We start from the raw sequence: 7,890 nt of genomic DNA, 5'->3' as shown, positions 1-7,890 counted from the left end.
TTGAACTTCTGGGCTCAAGTGATCCACCTTCCTCAGCCTCCCAAAGTGCTCACAGGTGTGAGCCACTGCACCCAGCCTATGGGTTTATTTTACCTTTTATTGACTAATTTTAAATGTCTTATCTTTCATTGGTCAACTTTTCACTGTACGTCTCTATCAAAACCCATTTACTTATTTTTTGGCATGTTTTGCATGTTTAATTATGTGTGGAATTTAAAAATTGTCCTTTCCCATACTTTGATTTTTCTTAGTATATATCTTTTTTTTTTTTCTTTTTTAACTGTTTAGAATACTGGATAGTTTTTGGACATTTTTGTTAACTCATCTTAATATCTTATGTTTAGCTTCTTTTGAATAACTATCAGTTTCACTTTGAATATCTTATGTTTTACCATACTGCCTTGTTAATTACTGATTAATCAATGTTAAGTAAAAATTTCAGTTTGCCTTTCTTTTTTAACTGGGCTCATAGTATTGACATATTGACAAAAAAGAGCCAAACTCTGTAAACTACTGAAGAGATTTATTCTGAGCCCAATATGAATGACACAGCCTCAAGAGGTCCTGAGAATATGTGCCCAAGCTGCTTGGGTTGCAGGTTAGTTTTATTTTAGGAAGACAGAAGTTACAGGCAAAGGCATAAATTAATACGTGTAATGTATACATTAGTTTGGCTGGGAAAGACAAGGCATCTCCAAGCAGGGGCTTCCAGGTCATAGGTGGATTCAAAGATTTCCTGATTGACAATTGGTTGAAAGAGTTAAAGCTTTGCCTAAAGAGTTGAAATCAGCGGAGAGAAATGCTTGAGTTAAGGGGGTTGCAGAAGCCAAGGTTCTTGTTACATAGATGAAGCCTATGAGTAGCACGGTTCAGAGACAATAGATGGTAAAGGTCTGTCTTTCTAGGGCTTAAATGTCAGATTGTTAGTTAAATCTTTCAGGATCAGGAAAAGAAAGGGAAGGAGATTGCCTAAAAAATGCACATTTGTCCCACGAGCAATGGCTTTACGGGGCCATTTCAAAATATCTCAAAGAAAATCTATTTTGGAATAAAGTACTTTGATTTCCTTCAGGGTCTGCAATCTGTCACGTGATGTTATACCAGAGTCAGGTTGGAATTTGGTATCTTATTGCCACGGAAGGGTCTGTTTTGTCAGTCTTATGAGCTCTGTTTCAGCCTTAGTTCTGCTGGATATAAGCTCCAAAGGGAACAGGTATGACAAGGCCTGTCTGACACTTCTCAGTCACGGCCTGAACTAGTCTTTCAGATGTTTTGGAGGGGGGAGATCGCCTTGGACAAGAGAAGACCGTCTGTTCAGTTGATTGGGGATTTAGAATTTCAGTTTTGCTTTACAGTAGCAGTAGAACCCTCATGAAGACTCCACGGTCTGCAAAGTTACAACTTTAATTTGGACGTCTCTGGATTCATACAAGTAGGTCCCAAATGATAAAGGTCACGAAGAGAATAGCAGAGGAATTGGAGGTTGAGTGAAGGGCACAATGAGTGAGAGCAGGAGAGCAGAAGACAGGTAAAGGGGCAGGTGAGCAAGAAGCAAGATAAGAAGCAGAAGGCGAGCAGCCAAAAGAAAAGTGAGATTAAAAAAAACAGTGAGTAGGAAGTCCCAAAGACTGGCTAGATCTGGACCAAACCTTTCAGGGGAAGCTCTTCAGGGATGGACATGCTCATTAGAGAGAAAAAGTATCCTTAAAATCACCCCACATGGTAATCAGCTACTTAAGGTTTATACATATGGACTGCATATCATGCATGTAATGAAAATTGTGGGATGGAGGTGTTGCCAAGCACACAAGTGCCAAAGTAACTAAGCAACCCACCTATCAATCAAAAGGCAGGCACTTGCTAGAGATTAGGCAGCCTTAGGAGAAGAAGATAAAGAATCACACAAAAGAAGCCGAACTGTTAGGTTGGTGCAAGCTGGGGCTGCTTTTATCTCGCAGAGGTCAGTCTGCTCTCCCTGTCCAAGAGTGGAATACTGTGCTGAGTACACTTTTGCCGCTTTGCTTTCCTCTGTGTGTGTGTCAAGTCCAATTATTTGTTCGGGACACCAAGAGCCTGGAACTGTGCAGCACCATCTGGTAACATATGAACTGCTTGAATTTTCCCTCTCCCCTCTCTCTCTCTCTTTCTGTCTCTCTTTCTCTCCCTCTCTTCAACAGGCTCACATAGACATTCGCACATGCATAAGGTTGAAGGCAATACTGCGTGTCATAGGCATTCTTTACCTGGTGAAGTTTCAGAATAATTGGTGGGTGGTAGCACTGCAGCCATGTGACCTGCCCAGTGCTGTGGATTTCGTGACCCTGGGAAGTGTCTGTGTTCCCATCTAGCAGCTTGGCGTGCTGTCTGTGCAGGAATGCTTTGTGAGTGATTACCGTCTGCCGTACTTTCCATCCCACCTAAGTGAAAGTGATGCTTTCCCAACAGCAATTTATTCTTCAGAAACAGGCAATTAAACTCTCTAAGGCTCTCAGCTCCTTCAAAATGGAGTTTTAAACTAGATGTTAAGGACTGGTTTAATAATGACTTTTAGACAAAATTTGTTCATTAATCATCATTGATAACAAAGGATGCAGATAAAAATCAGGCAATCTTAGAATATCACAGAACGTCGCTGTTTTCTCAGTAGCTAACCCAATGTTTGGCACATACAACGCATGAAATAAATATTTTTAAGTTGACACTTAGAAGGCTAATTAACCGCTTAACATATTATGCTTGTTTTCACAAATCAGAGAAAAATCAAATTGTTATACAAATTAGAGCTACTAAACTATGTCGGAAATGTTCTGTTTTTAACTATTAGCATTTTTCTTTAGAGCAACAATATTTTTATGATAAAAGAGATTGCTCATTTGTTGATTAGAGAAATTACAGAGGGAGATTTTTCTTCCTCTGTATAGCTATTAATTAGATAAAAGTTATGGATATCATAATTAGCCAAATATGTGTAGCACTGCCACAAACTCTGGACTTATTTGAAGACTATTGGTAGGATTCTTATTAACGGTGGATAGATAGCATCTCTGAATTTATAGATTAGACCTTCAATGTGTGCATTTTCCAAGTTTATTGATATATTTTACGTGTTCAAGGGATTCAATGTCAGTGATCATTGCCCTAATGAACTCCTGTTTTTGAATATTTTAATGATTTGTAATAGAAAATGAAAGAAATTTGGAATTATTAACAAATGTATGATAAACATGTCTCAATTATAAGATTTTGATTATAGCTATAGATCTATATGACATTCACAGAATCTCTTTAAATCTTGGGTTCACTTGGGCACAGTGGATCACATCTATAATCCTAGCACTTTGGGAGACCAAGGTGGGCAAATTGCTTGAGCCCAGGAGTTCAAGACCAGCCTGGGCAACATAGTGAGACCCCATCTCTAAAAATCAATCAGTCAATCAATCAGTCTTTGGTTCAGCTCCACTTGGAAATAAGAAAATTGGATATGTAATTTCTATAAATCCTGATATTTTTGACCCAGTAAATATATTTTCTAAATAATGTGATTAAAGGCGAGGCTAAGTTTTTGTCAATTATTTTTAATATTTTTCAAATATTTCTTTAAAGTATCAGTTAGAAACACAGCCATCTGAAATACTCCACTCACTAAAATGAATTTTGGCTTGTTTAGATATTTGTACAGTTCTTCAAGTTATCTATGTGGATGCTTTTATGGACTATGATGGTCTACATTTCTGAAAGAAAGAAATATTGAGAATGTGATACTGGATAATTTACATTCAAGCCAAAGAAGATAGAAATTTTAACAGCACAAGTACCTAGCAATTTCTCATAGCTAAATATTCACCTTACCTGAGAAGCCAAAACAAAACTGAGATTAAAATAAAAAAAAAAAATGTGAGTAAGAAACCCCAGTGGCCAGCTAGATCCAGACCAAAAAATTGCCAAAAAGTGTATCATTTCCAGTATTCCCTACAAGCTCGCAAGTCTATATTTTCTTCCAATGACAGTTACAGACAGATGTAGAGATACATAAAATGTAAAGAATCAAAAGTTACTACCTAAAACTATTTTTATAGATGACTGTTAACATTGCTGCTTGTGGACAGACACGGTGGCTCATGCCTGGAATCCCAGCACTCTGGGAGAATGAGGCAGGTAGATCACTTAAGGTCAGCAGTTCAAGACTAGCCTGCCCAACATGGTGAAATCTCATCTCTACTGAAAGTACAAAAATTATTTGAGGGTGGTAGCACCTGTAGTCCCAGCTACTTGGAGGCTGAGGTGAGAGGATCCCTTGAACCCAAGAGGTGGATGTTGCAGGGAGCTGAGATCACACCACTGCACTCCAGGCTGGGCAACAGAGTAAGACCCTGTCTCAAAAAAAAAAAAAAAATGCTGCTTGCAAAAATGACACTAATTAACACTGTTAGAAAAGTTTTATATTACAATGGTGTCATTTATATATGTAGATATTTTTTATTTACAGTTTATATATTTTTTATGTTACTTTCATATACACAGACACAATCAGTCCCATTTGTCTTGTGCCTCAAGCAGGAAGCCTCAGAGCATGTAGTAAGAATTAAGGATAAAGTCTGTACTAGAAAGCATCAATTTCAATCAATTTAATTTAAATTTGGGGTTCATTGGTCACATTCCAGAAATAACTTATTTAACTGCTTGAAAACTTCCAGTGGAAGGAAGGAAAGACAAAAGGACATAAATTGCATTTATCCTACACATTCAATTAATGCGTGAACACATTTATTTAAAGAGCTCATGAAGCAGCATCTTTATTTTGTTGAGAGCCATATCTTCAGTAGCAACAACCAAATGGTTGGCATTTAGTAGCGAATATATATATGTTGAAAAGTTGACTAGTTTCAGGTATTAAACTCGTAACCTGAGTCATTGGCATAGTCTTAGTGTGATGACATTTGTATCCACAGTCGGGTGATACCAGAAGAACATAGTGGCATTTATTTTCCCTACCCATGTAATTAACTAATTGGATGAGTGAAAGCTCTCTTGCAGCAATGCATGCAACATTTAATTACTGTCATTAATCAAATTATAATGATTACAAGCACGTTTAATAAATCTCAGAAACTAGTTACTCTCACCTCCACCAACCATGTTACACAGAGCAGCTGTGTGGTTTATCTTAGAAAGATTGAAGAACAAGGCCAGGTGCAGTGGCTCATGGCTGTAATCCCAACACTTTGGAAGGTGCAGATGAGAAGACTGCTTGAGACAGGAGCTTGAGACCAGCCTGGACAACATGGCAAAACTCCATCTTCACAAAAAAATTTAAAAAATTATCTGGGTGTGGTGGAGCACACCTGTAGTCCCAACTGTATGGGAGGCCAAGGTGGGAGGATTGCTTAAGCCCAGGAGCTTGAGGCTACAGTGAGCCATGATTGTGCCACTGCACTCCAGCCTGGGCAACAGAGTGAGACTCCATCTCAAAAAAAAAAAAATGAAAAGAAAAGAAAAAAAGTGGTAGAACATAGCAAGGTTTCTGTACAAAGTTACTAAAAATAAAGTTCCTTCATTTTCTTGAGATGTTTATATACAGCGTGTCTCTTGGGAGATGGTCAAAGAATAAGCACTTTCCTCTCTTGCAGAGTATGTTCAGTTCCAATTCATTCCAATTCCAATTAAAAAATTGACTTCTCTTTGTTGAGTGATTTTTTTTATACTGAATTTCTACTCAGAAAAGGGCATTGATAAGTTTTTTACTTTCAAAGCAAGATACCATTTTCATTCCACAATGATGTAACTTTTTAAAAATGTGTATTGTAGTGATACCCATTCTTTGCAATTTTACTTAAAAAGTAACAAGAATTCTATATAGAAAAAATTTCAAAGGAAGATGAAGAAAATGAAATAAATCAAATGAAAAACTAAATTCCACCTATCAGGTAGAGCAAATGTTACACACACATATGCACACACATCTGCTACCCATTCTTATATTTTGTTTCAGGATGGTCATGAATATCATTCTAGCTGTGGGATTCTAGCAGTGGGAAAAGTGTAGAAATAAGAAAAAGGTTTCGCTTCCTTTGTAACATATTTCCAAGTCATGGTGTATTCTTAAAATTCCAACCCTGAGAATGAGTTAGTCGAAAACATCCCAGTTGCCCTCCTAGGTGAATGTTAATGAGAAGAACTGATCTTGCTGTCATATGTGTGTGTGTGCATTTCATGCTTATTTGCTTTTAGTTTTGGGTTTTTTGGTTGGCTTGGTTTTTGAGACAAGGTCTTGCTCTGTTGCCCAAGCTGTAGTGCAGTGGTGCAATCATGACTCATTGCAGCGTCGACCTCCTGGGCTTAAGTGATCCTCCACCTCAGCCTCGAGAGTAGCTTGGGCTACAGGCACACACCACCATCTCTGGCTAATTCTTTTCATTTTTATTTTTTGTAGAGATGGGGTTTTGCTGTTTCCCAGGCTGGTCTTGAACTTCTGGGCTCAAGTGATCCACCTTCCTCAGCCTCCCAAAGTGCTCACAGGTGTGAGCCACTGCACCCAGCCTATGGGTTTATTTTACCTTTTATTGACTAATTTTAAATGTCTTATCTTTCATTGGTCAACTTTTCACTGTACGTCTCTATCAAAACCCATTTACTTATTTTTTGGCATGTTTTGCATGTTTAATTATGTGTGGAATTTAAAAATTGTCCTTTCCCATACTTTGATTTTTCTTAGTATATATCTTTTTTTTTTTTTCTTTTTTAACTGTTTAGAATACTGGATAGTTTTTGGACATTTTTGTTAACTCATCTTAATATCTTATGTTTAGCTTCTTTTGAATAACTATCAGTTTCACTTTGAATATCTTATGTTTTACCATACTGCCTTGTTAATTACTGATTAATCAATGTTAAGTAAAAATTTCAGTTTGCCTTTCTTTTTTAACTGGGCTCATAGTATTGACATATTGACAAAAAAGAGCCAAACTCTGTAAACTACTGAAGAGATTTATTCTGAGCCCAATATGAATGACACAGCCTCAAGAGGTCCTGAGAATATGTGCCCAAGCTGCTTGGGTTGCAGGTTAGTTTTATTTTAGGAAGACAGAAGTTACAGGCAAAGGCATAAATTAATACGTGTAATGTATACATTAGTTTGGCTGGGAAAGACAAGGCATCTCCAAGCAGGGGCTTCCAGGTCATAGGTGGATTCAAAGATTTCCTGATTGACAATTGGTTGAAAGAGTTAAAGCTTTGCCTAAAGAGTTGAAATCAGCGGAGAGAAATGCTTGAGTTAAGGGGGTTGCAGAAGCCAAGGTTCTTGTTACATAGATGAAGCCTATGAGTAGCACGGTTCAGAGACAATAGATGGTAAAGGTCTGTCTTTCTAGGGCTTAAATGTCAGATTGTTAGTTAAATCTTTCAGGATCAGGAAAAGAAAGGGAAGGAGATTGCCTAAAAAATGCACATTTGTCCCACGAGCAATGGCTTTACGGGGCCATTTCAAAATATCTCAAAGAAAATCTATTTTGGAATAAAGTACTTTGATTTCCTTCAGGGTCTGCAATCTGTCACGTGATGTTATACCAGAGTCAGGTTGGAATTTGGTATCTTATTGCCACAGAAGGGTCTGTTTTGTCAGTCTTATGAGCTCTGTTTCAGCCTTAGTTCTGCTGGATATAAGCTCCAAAGGGAACAGGTATGACAAGGCCTGTCTGACACTTCTCAGTCACGGCCTGAACTAGTCTTTCAGATGTTTTGGAGGGGGGAGATCGCCTTGGACAAGAGAAGACCGTCTGTTCAGTTGATTGGGGATTTAGAATTTCAGTTTTGCTTTACAGTAGCAATAGAACCCTCATGAAGACTCCACGGTCTGCAAAGTTACAACTTTAATTTGGACGTCTCTGGATTCAT

This window comes from Colobus angolensis, unplaced genomic scaffold, assembly GCF_000951035.1.
Source record: "Colobus angolensis palliatus isolate OR3802 unplaced genomic scaffold, Cang.pa_1.0 Scaffold459, whole genome shotgun sequence".
In the NCBI taxonomy this organism is placed as follows: domain Eukaryota; kingdom Metazoa; phylum Chordata; class Mammalia; order Primates; family Cercopithecidae; genus Colobus; species Colobus angolensis.
Note: the sequence above shows the minus strand (reverse complement) of the source record.